The sequence below is a fragment of the Homarus americanus genome, unplaced genomic scaffold (assembly GCF_018991925.1).
Source record: "Homarus americanus isolate GMGI-L3 unplaced genomic scaffold, GMGI_Hamer_2.0 scaffold30535, whole genome shotgun sequence".
In the NCBI taxonomy this organism is placed as follows: Eukaryota; Metazoa; Arthropoda; class Malacostraca; order Decapoda; family Nephropidae; genus Homarus; species Homarus americanus.
The window spans coordinates 15,070,286-15,089,287 of record NW_024732440.1 but is presented as its reverse complement, the minus strand read 5'-3'; the positions used below and the strand labels follow the sequence as shown (position 1 = coordinate 15,089,287).

Genomic DNA, 19,002 nt, shown 5'->3' with positions numbered 1-19,002 from the left:
ACAGGTACAGTACAGTATGTAGATTTCATTTGGTAAACTTCATGTCAGGAAGTTTCTGTTTCGCACAACATGCTATGTCGACGTTACTACGGTATTCCTGGATGAACAGGGTACGCTCATAGTTTTAAAAGGTCCTCTCCAACAATGGGGGGGGGGTCTTAGTGTTGACGACCCATTTGAAAAACTGTAAATTGTGAAGGGCACCACACTGTGTAGTGTTTGATGGGGAGGTTTGGCAGTAAAACAAACTAATATTAAAAGTTAGTTTTACTGCCTCAGCTCCCTGTTGAGCACTGTAATGCTGTGTCCTTTGTGACTCACATTTTTTAAACTTGTCAACACAAAGACCCTATTGACGGAAAGGGGCGTTTGAAACTACTGTATGGAGGTAAGTCTCTTCACTTGACTAGGCCTCTTGGACTATAAAAATTTGATTAACCTACTGAATATTTTTAAGTTTGTCATAGTAAAAGGTTAGTGAAAGAGTTACCTTATTTTTGTATTTATATATTGTGTTATGCTTCAGCAGACTTTAATCTCGTCCATTAATTCATTATATTAATAGAATTTGATTATTTTAAAATATATTTTGAAAGCAAAATCTAGAGGCAACAGTTTAACTATACATACATTATTGATTAACCAACACGAGTACTGTACTGTGCTGTATTCATGACAGTAGTTTTAGCATTTCTGTTGGATCTTTAACATATGAAAGTGTAGACATATCACTCAAATTGAAGGTATGGAGATTACGTTATTTGCCAAAACTGGAGTTTGAAGATTATTGTTACTAAAATGTTCAAGAGGAGATTCAATAAACACACAGGTATGTTGCTGTGAAAGTGAAGGTAGGTTCCAGAGGCCTGATAACCAGTTATAGGGATTATGCACACAGCATATTTTAGACTGAACTTTTTTGATATAAAAGTAGGAGCATTAACCTCGAGGACAGAAGGCTAAAGCTTTATTCCCTTGGCTGCTGCACTGCAGTATGGTACTACTGCTTAGGTAAAGAGTATGTGATATAGCCACTTAGTGAGGATTGCATGGGCTAATTTTGTGTGAATTGATCTCGGTTCTTAGCCCTGTATTATGGCAATACGGGGCTAAGAACTCGATATGGACACTTTAGTTTTGGGCAACAACTGTACAGCTATAAGTACAGGGTATTTACATTTTCTGGAAGTTTGTAGTGATAACATTTTTATGCAAGGGCTGTACATTGTCCATGCTGTTTAATTTCATAAATCAGTCCCCATTTGTGTTAACAAGTCACTGGGAAAAAGGCTTGTTTAAGATAGATATTTTTAGTTAGTTATCAATAATTTATATCCCAAGGGCAGGTGATTTTGAAATACCCGTATAAGGATAAAATAGTTTACTGCAGGTTTGTCTTAATAGTATTTGAAGATTACCCCCGGTATGTACTGTACATGTTATTTGTGATGGGTTGGTCACAGAAGTGGTAAAAGGTTTTAATGACAGTTTTCTTGGTACCATAAGTACTATACTTGTACTGTAGCATTTAGAAAAGAGCAAAGATTTTTTTTAAATACTGTACAGTACTTAACTTGTCAGATTTTCATATTGTATTTTGATGAGGGTGGCCAAGAATGTTAACATTGTAAGCATGGGACAGTTCCTGCTAGTCAGTCAAAAGGTTCTATCAATCAGTGTTAAATTTGATATTCAAAGAGCTGGCTGCTGTGCAGAGTCACGTTTCATTCAGAAAGCAGAGTCGAGTCAAAACACCTTTGGGCAAAATCCCATTCCTGTATTGTACACTTACTGTATTTACCTCAGCATTGTGTATGTCATTTTTTTCCTACAGTTGTCATATGCTTTGTTGGTTCTCTGAATCTTTTTCTACCCTTATTGTGGCCTACATAATATATAAAGATGTACCTGTAATATAATGTGGTGCTGTATATTATATTATGTTCTTTCCACCGAAGTTAATGCTGCCTGTTGTCTGGCCTTTGACATTGTAGTGAAGAATAGAGGGTAAAGATGGCCGTTGTGATCGATCCATTGTTGTTTGATACGGGGGTGTACAGTATTATCTGGCGTAATCATGATTCACATAAAAAGTAGAGTACTATACTGTACCGTATAAGCATTTTATTTCCACCAGATAATATTATGCAGAACAGTATATGTGAGTAAATTTAATGGTATTCAGGATAAGAATTTTGTACATCATTTAAGGTGAATTTGATGATAAAAATGTTAAATAAGAGGATGTGTTGATTAAAGAGTGCTTGACCGGTATAAGTAATGAATGATGTCAATGCTTGGCTTGGTGAAGATTATGTACAGTAAAAGGACAGCCCATCAAGCAAGGGGAAACTGTTAGAAAGATTGAGTCTAGCAGATAAGGGGATCAGTGTCAAATGTTTTGAAGAAGTGATAGCTGGAGTGACAGATGTGTTACTTTCTCTCCATTGGTTGCTCAGGATCACGACTGACAGTTTCTTCCCCAGGAAATTGTCTTCACCTCCTGCATCCTGCTCTTAGGTTATTACTTCCTAGTACCACTGTAGGCAAGGAATGAACTATTATTCCTGTCACTGATGAACTGGTGCATTTTTTTTCTGTAGCTTTGAAACAATACACTTTTGTTTCCCGTATTCAGAAAAGTTTGGATAGTTTTTTTGTATATACTTAATTGGTATAATTTACAAAGCATGTAAAGGTTCATAGAAAAAACATGTTTGTTTAGTGGACTTAATGCTGATATTGATTATAGTATACAGTGCAGTACTGTGGAGTGCCTCAGATAATTCAAAATCTGATATAGCTACTGAGAGAGTTTTGAAGAGACAGGTGGTGCATTTATGGAGTGAAGATAATGTAATGGCAAGATTCAACTATTGTACTGTGTTGTGTTGGTAGGGAGCAGAAGACCCATTAAGAGATCAAGGAAAGGTTAGAATGTGTAGTATGGCAGCAGAAAATAATGGAGAGCGTCATTGTGTGGGACAGCAGAGTGGAAGGATTAATTACGGAGTACAGTTGTATGCCAGATTTAATTGGGTTTTGAAATATAGTGGAAGGGTTGATTTTTTTTGCTTGTGTTGTAAGAGAATTGTGTTCCGTCCTGTAGTGCTGCATTTAACCGGTACCATAAGATAAGGTTTAGATTTAGAGGAGCCATAAAACACAATTAACTCGGGACTGGGAGATGAGGTTTTTAACTTAATCCCACCAGGTAAGACATTATCTCATTAGGAGTCTTAAGATTTTGATTGATTAACAAATTACAAGATTAAAAAAGGCTTAAATTGCAATAGGTAAGGTAAGACAGGATGTAATAGAGTATCATAAAGTAAAAAAAAAAAAAGAGAGAATTTGAAACTACAGTATGATTTGGACCAAGTGAGGGGTGGCAAGGAAAGGTGATTTTCAAGAACTGCTCCTCTGGGAAATGTCCGGTAAGGCAGGGTTCAGTTTCAATCTGTGGGGTTTAAAGAAATGATTCACTAAGGTAACTTCAACCTGAGGACCTCGAGTTAAGGGAGAATTTTAACCAAGGCTTTGAAGTTGAAGTGAAAAAAATATATATTTATCGATTGGGAAGTAAGAAAAGGATTAGAATCGAAATAGACGAGTTTGGTTGGTTTAGGATTGGAAATGTGGTCCCGAGTTAAATGTTTGTTTTTTTTATAGGATGCTTAGACTGAGTTACAACTTCTTAACGTGGGACCATACGCTTATACCCGGTGTTACTGTATTAGGGAACAAGGAGCCATGCTGTAGGACTAACTAGGTAGTGTCATTAGAGAGATGATTAAATTCATCACTAAGAGGGTTTAAAGAGTGAGTTGATGATAACACAATTATACAGTAATACTTAAAAAAGAGTGAGATGAACTATACTATTACCTATATTAAGTCGCCATTGCATAACTGGATTAGGAAAATAGACTAATATACAGTCTCATGGTAGAATATTTTTTAAGAGGAGACGAGAGAATTATGACTGTTTTAATTTAGGATTCTGTAACGAGTATCAAGATGTTTGGTTGAGGGGAAGTTGGGGCATTGCAGTTGAGTTTGAGGAGGCAAGGACCAGGCTTAAGTTTGTTAGGAATGTGAAGGCTGTTGCAAGGTTTTAATGCCGTGGTTTGTTAAAATGCCAATTATTAATATGATGATTTGCAGAGAACGGGCGAGGTTTAACGACGTGATGCAGGGGCCGATAAAGTGCAAGATTATTAAAGTTTAAGGAGCCGGGGTTTTAACTGGTGGGTAGGCCAAGACGGGGGGGGGGGGTGTTAACAATGGGGGTGGAAAGAGCTCGTTCACGGACTCCTGGGTTTAGTAAAGGGTCTTTCTGGTGGAATAAAATTTAACTGGGGTTGGTTTAGCAGGAGTTATGATGAAGGGTCAGAGTTTAACTCGGGAATAAACCCTGAGGTAAACCAGTATATACTGTATAAGACAGAAATAAAGGTTTTACTTTGTATATGGGTTTCGATTATTTGGTTCTTGACGTGGGTTACTGGGCGGTGCAGGGAGAGATTACTAGGAGATAGATGAAGAGGAAGTGAAGGTGTTTGAAGAGACCACAAGGCTGCTAGTGGTGATGGTGGTGGTAGTAGTGGTGGCGGTGTTGGATGACTAAAACATCAAGATAGTGCATACAGTATAGTGCACTGTACCTGGTTTTATGATGCTGTAATAATTAGGGATGTTGATAAACCAGTAAAACGGGATCTTGTTTGTTGTACCCAAAAGCACAGATGGGTGGAGAGGTAACAGACTACACGAGGCTTGAGTAATGTGTTTGCTTGTCACTTAACATAACTGCGTGATGCGTCATGGCTGCACCGTCACCATCGATACTTAAGGAAAAAAAGTTTTCCATCACTCTGGATTGTGTGTCATTTTGTATGGGAGGTTTTCTTTTATCTCAGTTGAATTTTAGTGCGTGTTCATCTGTATTTTTTTTTGAATACGTGATATAAATTCAGTTGAGTATTTTCCATTTTGTAATTCACCAGATCCCTTAGAAAATTCATAAACTTGTATTGCTACATACAGACACCTTTGCCTACTTGAATGCCCAGGTTTGAATGCACAGGTGACTCGTGCTTGCTTGTGTTTACGCAATGCATGAAAGGGTAACAAGGTTCTAAAAATATACATACTGTATGTGATTGGCCCCCCCCCCTCTCTCTCTCTCTCTCTCTCTCTCTCTCTCATAATGAGTTTGAGAGTTGAACGGCAAGGTTTGTAAGGGAAGGAAACGATAGAGACATGGAGAAGCGTTGAAAGAAGAACGGGAAACAGACGCTCGGGAGAGGAGACCACTTCACTATATGTTGTAGGCAGTAAAGGTGGTGCTGGGGGGAGTTATTATAGGGGTGTGATGGAGGGTGACAGAGTGGTGATGGAGGGATGGCATTATGGCGGTGTGGTAGAGGATGGCAGTATGGTGGGGTGGTGGAGGGCCACATTGCGGTTGTGGAGGATGGCATTATGGTGGTGTGGTAGAGGATGACATTACAGTATGATAGTGATGGACATCATGTATGTGTAGTGTGGCACTGTGGTGTTGGTGGAGGGCGAGATGCCGTCGCCTCCTCAGGCCGGCCTACACCACGGTGGCGTGACGTCATTTGGGACTGACAGCCATGTGCAGGAGGGCTGTAAAGTCGATAATCTCCCCGGCGGTGAGCGCCACAGCCACCGTGACCACCACCTCCCCCATGGACCACCTCCCCCTACCCCATTGTCTCAGTTTGTCGCAAATTTCATCGGCGCCGAATTTTCGTACGTGTTATTATTTCCAGCGTCTGTGGTTGCGTGTCAGCACACTTTCTGAACATTTGACTCGCTGGTTCGTCTTTCACCCCCACTAGAGCAAGCATCTAGTCATGGTTGCCTCTGTGTTTGTGTGGCACCTATATTAGCTGGCAGCCTAAGCGGTGCCTTCCCCATTTAGTAGAGGAATGTTACTTGGGAAGTTTTTCAAAATCCGTATGTCTGGATGGTATAAAGTTATACTGGCCAACTTGTTCACTAATTCTGGATGATGGCCGTAAAGGGGTGGTGGGTGGCCGTGTGTTGTGTCCCGCAGCGGCTGGTGGGTCACGAGCTCCCTACCTGGTCATCCTGGCTGGGATTCTCTTAAGGCACTAAAGTATATTAAGTTTCCTCCACCTGGGCATGTGGGGACGGACTCACTCTAACCAAAATGGCGTCAGTTTATCCCCAACACTCGTCAGCGGATATTTGTAAGATTCTTGGTGTCCTACGAGACTTGGACGTATACAGGTGGTATAGTAGTGTGTGTGTGATTATAATACTGTAGTTGTGTTTTTCCTGGAGCCAGAGAGGGAGATATATTGAATGCCGATGTCTGTTACTGTTGAACATATTGTCTTTCATCTCTCTCTTAGTTATAGTTATTTATGGTAGTGTGACTTTTGGTAGGAATGTTCTTATGAATAAAGAGTAATGCGAGGCTGATTTTTTAAGGATTGATTCTTCCGATATATTATTGAGGCCACTGGAGTCGTAAGAGAGACTGTACGTACATCAACGATCGCTTAACAGGAGACCAGGGTCGTTCCTTGCCCAGGTTCCACTTTATATATTGACGGTGAATTATTCTCCAAGAGGTAAAGGTCTTGCGGACAGGTGGGTGTCTCGCATCACCAGGGAGGATAAGGGCATGAGTGCACGATGCTAGATTTATTCATATCAGTGTAGGGAGGATGATGTGTCACTTGGAAGGTTGAACAGAAAACTCTCACGGCCAACCACATGTCTAGTTGCTTATCAGTGGTCAATCATTCTCACGGAGACGGTGGGAGACAGGAGGGGGGTGAGGAGGACGCCAGAGTGCTATATCAAGAGTTGGATCAATCCCCCTGGTGCTAGAGGATTAGTCACGCACCACCACATGTCTTGCTGTATTTATCATTAAGATGGAGGGAAGTACACGGAGACAAAGCCTGAAGGGGTTAAGCGCTGTCTTGTTTATCAATGGAGGTGTCGAGGGGTATGAGGTGACTTGGATATTTTTATCTACAGCGCAGCGGATGGGGGTGTTATGAAGAGGTGTGTAGCAGCCTTAGTAAGCTAGTGAAGGTGTCTCTCTCTCGTTTCTCAGAGCTAAAGTGACTCCTTTTTCGACACTGGCCAAGATAGGGTGCTCCAGTTGAGGGGACAATGGGGGGTAGAGAGAGGTGAAAACAGGAAATGGTTGAGGATAGTAGGTGAAGGAATTGGAAGGAAGGAGATAGAAAGTTAGGGAGAGTGAATGAGTGAGGAGATAGAAAGTAGGGGATAAGGCGAAGGGTTATTGATGGAATTGGGAAAGTGAAGGAGAGAGAGAGAGAGGGACGGAGGTGGGAATACAAGGAGGGGATGAGAATAGAAGCTAGACAGTAGTTGCGGAAATTTGAAAGATGAGGAGAAAATAGAAAGAGGGATGAAGAAGATGAAGGAAGGAAAGGAGTGAGAGAGAGAAAGCCAAAGAGGAGACGGGAGGAAGGATTGTGGGGGGCTGTTAGAGAGAGAGAGGGAGGCAGGCAGGCAGCCGTCGTGGTGAAGGTGGGGGGAAAGAGAGCAGGCGCGTGTCTGCGGTTATTGATTGAGGGTAACCTATATATATGTGTGTGTGTGTGTGTTGGCGCCATGGTTGTTTATACCACTACAAGATGTTGTTAGGTGTTAGCAGGTGGTGTGTGAGGACTGTGACGCTCTTCCCTGCTAATCACAATGCACACGCTTATTGTATTGATGTTAATTTCTATTATTATGCATTATACTGTAGCTTAACATGTCACGTGTGGGAGTGCCAGTGCTGTTTATTTACTTAGTATGCTAGAGGTGTTCTCCGGTGCCGACATGTGGAACCTACTAGTAATCCCCTCCCAAATGTGGTGCCCTCGACACTGATGAGATTATATTGTCAAAGCGACGTACGTACGTGTGTGTGTGTGTTGGCTTGCAAGTGATATTGACCGAGAATGTCACCACCACCTCTCCGTTTTATCCCAGGCCAGAAGAATCGCCTCACATTTTGATTTTAGCTCTGTGGTCTAGTGACCTACCATGTTTACACCCAAGTTGACGGTATACTAGAGGTGGACAATTGCAAGTAACTAGTTAACAAAGCTGTAGGGAGACAGGCAATGAGGGAGGTAGGCAGGATAGTTAGTTACTTCCACCCAGGTTAGGTGTGTATCAGGTGTGCATGACGCCTCCCCCCCACCACCTATTCCTTACCCGACCCGACACATTCCCTACCCTTTCCTCTCCTCCCTCTCCCACCTCTCCCCTCCTCTCCCTCCCCACCCTCTCCTCCCCATCCATCCCTACCCTCCCCATCCATCCCTACCCTCCCCATCCATCCCTACCCTCCCCATCCATCCCTACCCTCCCCATCCCTACCCTCTCACCTGCCCGCCACCCTGACCCAGAACACTGACCACTACAGCGATTTTCTTTCTTTTTACTCCATTATGTAGATTGCACTTGGTAGCGTTTCACAAATGATCACTGTTCACCCGGGCTGTGTTGATGTGGTTGTGTCACGTATGTGTGTGTGTGGCGTGCGGTGCCTGGTAATATGAGGACAGACTTAGGACTTGACACGTCCCGTTACGAACTAAGGCGTATTAGTGTACAGTATGTTTTTTTGACAGAGGAGATGTGCCTGTATACATAAATAGGCTTACTGTGGCGTGTTTTTTTTTACGGGGATTAGCCTACCCAGGCACAGGTCACTGACCCACATCGGGGCCTTGGGGGGTGGGATATAATAATAATAATTCATAGTAAATGAAATTTATAATAAAAACAATTATAATAAAATAATAATACCATAAAGAAATGCAAAAATGAAAAAAGATCAAAAGTGAGAAACACTATAACTTTATGTATGTTGTGTTGTCAATAGTAAGAGAAACAATTGAGACCCTGCAATTGTGTGTAAATGAGGCAGAAAGTCAGATCAGCAACCTGGGACTTGGTCACTATTTTCGTACCTCCCTGTTTGGTAGCTGCCTACTACCATTATGTGTGTGTGTGTTGGTGAATGGAAGGTTTTGGAGAAGTATTAGTTGTGGGGGAGATATGTTGGAGAATTATTAGTTGTGTGGGGGAGATATGTTGGAGAAGTATTAGTTGTGTGGGGGAGATATGTTGGAGAAGTATTAGTTGTGTGGGGGAGATATGTTGGAGAAGTATTAGTTGTGTGGGGGAGATATGTTGGAGAAGTATTAGTTGTAATAATAATATACGGTTTATTAATAGAGTTGCAGCCGGTGGCTGAAAATATACAGACTTACATTTAATTTAGACATAATGATATAATATGCATTGAATACATTTACAAGGCTGTACAGTACATGAATCAGGAGTTGTTTATTATTTTAACAATAGATGGGATGGTGCTGTTCTTATATCTATCGGTGCGGGCTCTTATGGGCTGAATTTTGTTGTAGTGGCGGACTGCGCGATGTGGGTGGGGGGCTGCAGGTGGCGATGACGAGGGTGGTGCATTAGTTGGCTTTGTGTGTAAGGGCATGACAATGGGGAAATTACAATATGTATGTAGCATGTGACTGGTGGGGCGCGGGGGGTGTATCATGGTGTCATTAAAGGCTTGTCATGTTGATGGTGTGAGGAGGGGGGAAGGGATAGTAATATCTTGAGGACGTTGGGGAAGTATAAGGGGAGGGGGAGTGGTTTGATGGTGGCTGAGGGAGTAAGGGGAGTGGCAGGTGAAAATTCAGGTGGTAGCCCTAGTCGTCGAGGTTTCCAGGTGTGTGTGTGTGTGACGTCATCAGCGGCCGCATGACTCACACACTAGCTCACATGACACATAGCCTAGTCAGTCACGCCCAGTCTCCTCGCGCACTAACTTCAGGATGCATGTCGCCAAGGTTCAGACGCGGCGGGGGGGTGTATAATGCTTCTTCCGCTTATTACCAAACACCTGTGACTATTTCGTTATATTTATTGTAAAAAAATGTTAACCTAACCTAACTTCATCCCCCCCCCCACCTCCACCACCCGAAATAGTTTTAAGGTGGTTATTTTTCAGGTGGGATGGGATGGGGTGTTTCATTGGTTGTAGTGTACGTCTGTCTGTGTAGTGACGGCTCCTTTCTTCCTGGGAGAATCAAGAGGCTGTTTTGGGCGAACCTCGACTGATCTAGGAATGTTTACTGTATTTGTTTATTATTGTTACTGATATTATTATTACCACCATTTTATTATCATTACCATCTTCATTATCAGCGTCCTCCTACCGTTATCAGCTTTCATTATCACCGTGTACATTGTTATTAGCGCCATCATAGTGTGTTCTATACGTAAGCTGTATACATATTGGATGTCAGACTCTATTTTAAAATACTGTTGAACCATTTACTGTACTAGCTTTTAAAAGTAGGTCACTAAACAGCTAACAACAAAACTGTACTTCTCAATCGTTTATCTGATGTTTAAATTTAATGCTTTGTTTAATGCACAGACCCTGGTAGTTGTAGGTCGACCCACTTCACAATTACGTATGTACTGTACAGTGAGGTCATAAATTACCTTACTTTTATTCCTTTGGTGTCCAACAATATGACACACTGGCGAAAAGTTCCGTACAAAGCTCTGGCATCTGGCTTCACTCTGGTAGTCCCGCTTTACTTATAGAGTTGAGTTGAATTGAATTGAAGCAGTTTATTTAGTCAGAAAAACACAGATACAGAGTGGATAATAATAATATTAACATGGCTGAGCCAGTTGAGAACTTGAGCTCTCTTTTAGGCACAGTAATAGGAACCTGTGGAGCTACCAGTGACGCTATTCCCGCCACTTGTCTTTATGCAATTTCCTTTTCTGTTGAATTCTGTTTAAAATATAATTAGGATATTTCGAAAAAAAAAGGAATACGGAAAGTGACGTCGTAATCACGCTTACCAACCCCTATCGAGACGACAGGAGAGGTAGTGTTTAGTTTGAAATCCATCGACCCAGTGGTAAAAATAATTTATGGGCTCACTGTACGTACAGTATCTCAAAAGAGTATCTGCCAGGATAGGTTCGATGACTTGCGAAATACTACCTTCAACATGTGATGTCCCGGGAGGGTTGGCACACTGATCCTGCTACATTTGGTAAGCGAACGTCATATTAATTACACCAAAATAAATGTACATTATATTACATATGTTAACCTATACACCAGAGTAAATACATGTCTCAATATCTATCGTCCGTGATCTCATAAGGTTTCGCACATTGTAGACATATTTTTTTGAGATATTGTACACACACACACACACACACACACACACACACACACACATACACACATACACGGTTCCCATGTTCTTGTGGTGCCAGTGTCTCTCCCTCCCTCCCACAATCGTACATTATCTGCTCCGACTGTAGGTTTCTTACCCGAACTCTGGCCGTTCCACTGTTGGTCACACTTCCTTTACCCCGGCCAGGTAGCCTCCACCCCCCGATGTGTGAGTTTTGCTTCCTGAACCCGGGAAAAGTGGGCTCTCGAACTCACCATCTGGACTGTTGAACCTTGTACAAGTGAATTTCACCTGCACGAGTTAAACTTAGGCCTTGAATTAGTTGAACATTCCAGCTTTTGATATTCTAATCCCCTCGCTGCTGATTCTGACCCTCGAGCAGACCAGCACTTCATCTTTGGGGTTTATGAAATCAATATTCTAGACGCTGAACAATTTATTAATAGATACCTTTGGCTTTTTGAACCTCAGAGTTGTTTCCTAACCCACGACCAAAGAACCCTCAAAATTGACTGTCTAAACCTGTCGCATCCAACATGATTGAACCTTACATTCCCAGACATTGTGGGATGAACCTAACTTTTCCGACATGTTGAGTGAACCCTCTATCTCCAAGAGTCTGTGGGTGAATTTATTATATTGAAAACATGGATGAACCCTTCGTCCCCTAACTGTGCACACCACCCCGCAGACTTGCCTTCTAGAAGCCTGGGTCCGTGAACCCCTGAGCCGCTCGCCCACCACCACCGGTCCTGGTCAGCTGTTGGCCGGCTGGGAAAACACGCATTTAAAGGGATTTGTTTATTTTTCGTGGTCTTGGCAGATGAGAAATTGGATTGATAATGTATGCTTGGTGGTTTTACGGCGTGCATAAGGTATATACAAGGACCTTTTCTTTTTTGTGATGCTGTGTGCACTTGTTTCTCTTCACCCTCTGATGTCTTCCCATACGTCTCCTGGTTTTATCTTTTTCCTACTCTTCTGCTTCTCCTTTTTCCTCCTCCTCTGCTTCAGCTTCTTTTCCTCGTCGTCCTCCACGCTTTCCTCTCCCTTCGAGAACAAAAGATGTGTGGCTGGATGGTTGGGTTGGGAAGAGTTGGCATGTGTAGAACTACCGCCACTCCCACATCAGCTCTCCCACACCTTCACTCCTCTCCCACAACTTCACTCCTCTCCCACATCTTCACTCCTCTCCCACACCAACTCTCCCCCACCTGTCCTCTTCTCCCTTCTCGTCTCCTCTTGTTGGTGAGGGTCTGATAAAGGGAGAGTGGAGGGGGCTGTTGTTGGCGGGTCACCAGAGTGGTCACGTGTGGGTGCTACTGTGTTTGTATTCGAAGTATACTTGTGTTTGGGTTGTTAGTGTGTGTGTGTGTGTAGGTTTGAGTGGGGGTTGTTAGTGTGTGTGTGTGTGTAGGATTAGTGGGGTTGCTAGTGTGTGTGTGTGTGTGTGGGATTGGTGGGGGTTGTTTGTTTGTTTGTGTGTGTGTAGGATTGAGTGGGGTTGTTTGTTTGTTTGTTTGTGTGTAGGATTGAGTGGGGTTGTTTGTTTGTGTGTGTGTAGGATTAGTGGGGTTGCTAGTGTGTGTGTGGATTGAGTGGGGGTTGTGTGTGTGTGTAGTGTGGGGTTGTTGGAGTGTGTGTGGGTGGATTGAGTGTGGGTTGTGTGTGTGTGTAGGGGTGAGTGGGGTTGTTAGTGTGTGTGTGTAGGTTTGGTGGGGTTGTTTGTTTGTGTGTGTGGGGATTGGTGGGGTTGCTAGTGTGTGTGTAGGATTGGTGGGGTTTGTGTGTGTGTGTAGGATTGAGTGGGGGTTGTTTGTTTGTGTGTGTGTAGGATTGAGTGGGGGTTGTCAGTGTGTGTGTGTGTGTGTAGCAGTGAGTGGGGGTTGTTGGTGTGCGTGTATGGGTGAGTGGGAGGTGGGGGGGCAGGGGATTGTGATGAGAGTGAGTGGAAGCGACAGTGGGAGGAGGAGGAGGCGCCTTAAAGCAGACAGAAGCAAGGGTCGGGGGTGTGCAGCAGCCACCACCACCACCTCGAGCACACCCGCCGACTATCCTGGTCCCACCGTCACCTATCCTCAACCTCAAAGTTCTCTGTTAACCTTCTGCTTTTGGCTTGATCCCATCCTGAACCACCACCTCCTCTTCCTCCTCTTCTTTCTCCTCTTCCACCACTTTCCGAGGCTCTCCTAACCCTCCCTCGTCACCCCACCTTCCTATATCCGGTTCCGATGGTTCTTCAGGTGACGCGTCTCACACTGGCCGTCTTGAAGGTTCCTTGGCTCGTGCCTTTTTCCCTCCTTGTGGCTACAGCACTACCCCTCATCCTTTTCTTTCTCCTGGCATTATCCAGCCTTTGATTCATCTCCCTCTTTATCTCTCTCTTTCCTGGTTATTTGTCCTCCCCCCGCCTCCTTCCCACATACACCTGTCCTCCTCCACTTTCCTCCTGCTGGTCGATATCCTTCACTTGTATGTTTGCCGATTCTGAAAACATTGACCCAGTCGTTCCTTAAGAGTGTCCTTGTTTACTTAACCTGTAAAAGACGACGACCCTTATCAGAAATGGCAATATTTTGAGGCGGTGATGTGTGCACTGTTTGTACCGCCAGTCATGTATAAAAAATATTGCACAGCGTGATGGCAATAAATAACTGTTTGTGTGGAGACTTAAGTCTTTGTAGCTTGACAAGTTTACACCAGTAGGGCCGGGGGAAAATATCACGAGAGAGAGAGAGAGAGAGAGAGAGAGAGAGAGAGAGAGGTAGTGCAGAGCCCCCACTACTACGCTCATGGACCCGGACGACTAGGCCCTCGCCGCCCACTGTGTTCTACTTGGAATAAGATAAAACCTCTAGTTATTCTAGTGTACCAGCAACATTTTGAATGACATTACCGTTAGCACTGCCTTTGTTCCACAGCTTGTTGGACTAACACACTGTACACTAATAGTCCTCTCTCTCCCATTAAGAGAAAATTTAACATATAAATCTTTGAAAAATCATATTTGTGCCGCAGCTTCCGGGAGCCAGGTGGGGCTTCACTCGTCGTCATTTATGGGAAATATTGAACATAAGACTCCAGGTGTTGGCTCTCCTGTTCTTGCTGGTCATAAGGTTGTGTAGGTAAATACTGCACACTGGTGTTCGGATCATATTCCATCTTGCCACCTTTTTGTGATTTTGGTCTATTTGTAAAAAGGCCAAGCAACTGACCCCCTAATATTTACATTATAGCATATAATCCTTGCCATGGTTAGGTTAAGTTAGGGGTCTGGCATTTGATGCCTTTGTGTAAAAAATATCAGACATTTGGACTTTTTTGGAAAAGTCGAAAAGTCGCAAAAAGGCCATAACCTATATACACCTTTTAGTGATATATCGACTACGTAAAACTGACGTTGGTTTACCTAGATCCTGTAATAAATACAGTTTATCCTTTAATACTATAAAGAGAAAGATGTAACGAGAGAAACTTGGCGAGTGTGTTTGGGATGAGTAATAAACGCTCTGCCTCGCCCATACAAGAGAGCTTTACGGTAGGTGTGCCCACGTGACGTCATCGTGTTGCTGTTTCACTAATCATTAAGAAACAAATTAACGCAAATCAACGTAGAGGTGACCATTATTTTGGTTAACCCTGCCAGTGTAGGTTAACCAGGAAAGTTCATAAGATATTCCCCTCATATTTTGGGAGTTATTTCCTCTCTACATTACTTGGTCCATTGATATTGAAACAGTTTATTTAGCCAAAAGAACACAGATAAAGAGTCGATTAAAATAATAATATTAACATGGCTGAGCCAGTTGAGAGCCTGAGCTCTCTTGAAGGCACCTGTTATATACTGTACTGTACATTTATCTCAAGGAAGTATTAGTATCATCTGGAATAGTACACATAGCATGGGCTATGGTGGTACTAAGAACATATCAGAATGTTACCACGGTTATCACTTCCATAAAGACGAAAGCTAAGGTGCTCCATTTTTCCCTGTGATTTTAGTATATACATAATTTACAGTGGAATTAAAAAAAACAAATATGGTAAGGGGGGGGGGGAAGCAGTACAACATGGGTTGTATTAAGGTGGACCAAGAGGACAGAGCTGTCAGGATTATGCCTAGTTGCCAAATATATTTATTGAAATGGTAATTTCTATTTATCTACATGATAATTTCTGATAAAACGGTTTTGGTGGTGCAATAAAAGCAGGTATATAAAGTAGGTATTACAAAAAAAATACTTAGGCAATAGATATTTTTTTGAGATGATTTAAAGGAAAGGAGCGTAGTCTTTGCTGGGATGGGATATCCTTCACACCATGATATTTTATGGAGATCTGGGACTGAGAGGAGCGCATGGGGGGGTCTTGGTAGCTCTGGGTGCTTTAATTTGTATCTCTGATTCCTCACTTGGGTAGGAGTTTAACAACTGGTGCAGGACGTAGGCAGCTCTAGTGTTAAGTGACGTGTGTATTAACCCCATTTTCCTGGGTAATAAGGGTCCAGTATAACGAGAGCCTTAACACGGCGAGGGAAACTTTTGGTTGTGTACTAGAGGTTGTCGTGTGCACCCCAGCCTCCTCGCTCTTGCTGACTCACACACCCGCAGTTCTCTCTTTAAAAGCTCCAGGATGTTCCCGAAGCATCGCTGTAGTATTTCTGTTTATATAGTTACTGTCTTCGTTATATTAATTTGTTTATGTTCGTAAGAGTAATGGAGATGCCACACTTCTTGCTCATGGGGGCTCTTGCCAACATTATCCTTTACACACACATGCACACATACACATTTTAGGTGGAGTGTTTCGCTTGTTTTTCTGTGCCAGGCGAGATTAACAGTTTTATTCCCCATTAAACGGAATTGAAGGGAAACAGCTCGCGGACGCTCAGATCAATGTTTGTTACATTCGTCCAGTCATCACGTTCAGTTTGAATTGTAAGACTTTTAATTTCATAAGCTAAAGAAATTAGGAGCAAACATGTAAGTTTTAGATGTATTATTAAGACATTCCCCCCACACAAAAAACGGGTCAAGTAGTTTATTTGTATACAGGTAATTATTCGTCGTTGTGGTGGACATCCACACAACCCAGAAGCCTAAATTTACATTGTAAAGGTCGATTTTGTTGTACAATAAATAGTTTCGATAAAAAAATAACCCCGAAATTCCTTAAACGGATTGTTTTTTGTTTTGTTTTTCTTACCAAATTTAATACAGTTGCCAGTGTCGAAAATAACGATCGGCAGCACGAGCCCCCGAAGCTGTTTTGGCGCCCTTGGTTATTGGATGAAGTTGACGTCATGGTCGGGAGAGTTTGTGTTATCAAGGTAATGTGTTTGTGTTGGTGGCAGACGGAGGCCACAGAGTGTATCCTTCGTGTATAATAACGCAGGAAGTCGAGATGGGCCGCCTTCCATGTTGCGACGTCCTTGCTTTTGGCTCCCCTGCTTGTTCTCCATGTTGTTCTTCCCAGCATGTTCCCCGGTGTTTGTATGTCCCGTTTGTTCTCCAAGCTTCTTGTTTTTAGGTATGCAGTAGAAGAGCTTTTGAGACCCTTAACGTCCCAGCACTTAAAATCCAGGGCACGGAGGCCTGGCTGGTCTCGGGTACAATACACAGCATGGCCTCAGTTAGCCACAAGTAGTAACAGTGTTCTCCGTCACGTAGCGGGAACCTTCTGTAAGGACGGGTGCCACCAGGAGGCCGACCAGGGTGTTTGCCGCAGTCCAGTAGTGGAGGCGGCCACAACTGGGAGGATTTGTGTGGTTACTGCTTGGCTTTACTGCCGCTCTGTATTTGTCAGTTTTACATCTTTTTAAAGTTCGTCTACTTCTTGGTCCTCGAGTTCCCAAGTTAGCGAAACTTGTGGACCTAACACCCCAGAGAGATAATATAGTGTACAATAGGTGTTACAGCACCCCTAGGTAGGTTTATGTGTTGGGGAGCGGGTTATTATGTTAAATGCTATTTTTTTTTTCCTAAGCGTAGTAGATTTGTTTAAGGGAATCATATAATAATTGAAGACGTTTGTTATTCTTTGTCGACGGTACAGAGCCGCAAGACTTTACTTATATTTAGCTTGTGTAGTTTCCTCCATACCACCTACTTTATATTCTTTTTTATTGTACCACCAAAACCATTATATCAGAAATTGTCATGTAGATAGATAGAAACTACCAGTGCAATAATTATATATTTGCCCACAAGATACCGAAAGCTTCTGTCCCCTTGTTTCACCTTAATACAACCCATGTTGTATTGCTTCACCACCTTATCATATTAATGTATATCAATTCCACTGAACAATATGTTTATACTTATAATATAAATGTAAAAAAAATAACTAGGTGATAACCGTGGTAACATTGTTATGTTCTTACTAACACCATATTACGTGTACTATTCCAGATGATACTGTCACATAATACCCTTGAGTTAAATGTACAGTATATATCAGGTGCCTACAAGAGAGCTCAGGCTCTCAATTGACTCAGCCTTGTTAATATTATTATTATTATCGACTCTGTATTTGCATTTTTCTGTATAAATAAACTGTTTTAATGTCAATATTAATACCAGTCAGTCGCACCACACCACTTACTAGTTTCTCATCTCTCTTTGGTCGACCTGTATGGCTCGAGTCTCTTATTACCTTAGGAGAAAAGTTGGGAGGGAGGGTTAACATTCTGTGTGGCGATGAGAGTAGTATGTGGGACAGGGTGGCCGGGCCGCGAATTGTTTTTTCCTGAGGGCTCCCACCATTTTGAACAAGCGGCACCGTCGCAGTGCTTGAAGCGCGGCACCACTGTACAATCAGCTGGTGGCAGCAAGAATTCGTCCTATCTTGGCCGTGCTGATTAGGTTAGGTTATTATTTGATTGTATTAGTATCTATTACGTTAGGATTAAGCCGAGCATGAATGATCGCCTCTTATTCAAATTCAACGTGTACAGTGGTGCCCTCAGGAAAAAAAATTGGCGGCCAGGCGCGGTGTTGAGAGGCTTGCGTCACTGATGACCGCTGGCCCTACCTCCATCCACACACACTCAGACAGGTGGCTCTCTCTCTCTCTCTCTCTCTCTCTGTTTAACCTCTATTCATATCTCATCCAAGTTGTTTTTTAGTTCTTTCTTCCCATTTACTTTGTTATCTTCCATACGTCCACGTCTCTCTTCTCTTCCTTACGCCCCTGTTTCCCTCGTCTCTACCTCCCTTTTTCTCTTCACCTCCCTTTCTCTCTTCTCCACCTCCCTTTCTCTCTCTTCTTTCCCCACCTCCCTTCTTCTTTTCCCACCCCCTTTCTCTCTCTCTCCCCCTCTCTCCCTCCCTCCCATCCCGTGTATGTAAGCTTCTACCATGCTTGTCGGGCTTTAAAGGGGGACTCCTAGAGCATTATGGTGTGTGACCCCTGGCATGACATTCACCAGATACAGATAAAAGTTCATGCAGCGATGGTAGTGTGGTGGTGGTAGTGGTTAGTGTGTGTGGTAGTGGGGGGGTGGGGGTGGTAGTGGTGGGTGGTAGTGGGGGGTGGGGTGGTTTTTAGTGGGGTGGTGATAGTGGTTTTGGTGGGGGTTTTAATGCGTTGGTGGTTATAGTTATTGTGGGGTGGATGGTGGTTTTGTGGGGGTGGTGGTGATTTTTGTGGGGGTGAGGTTTTTGGTAGTGGTTATGGTAGTAATTTGAGGAGGATGAGAAAAGTGGTTATAGCA

At 43.0% G+C, this 19,002-nt stretch overlaps 1 protein-coding gene across 3 annotated transcripts in view; it reads left to right on the top strand.

Annotated features, from left to right (window-relative positions):
• The window catches only part of LOC121868860 (ras-related protein Rab6), a 71,871-nt gene that overhangs the window by 5,762 nt on the left and 47,107 nt on the right, over positions 1-19,002 (top strand). The gene's annotated exons all lie outside the window — the stretch shown is intronic.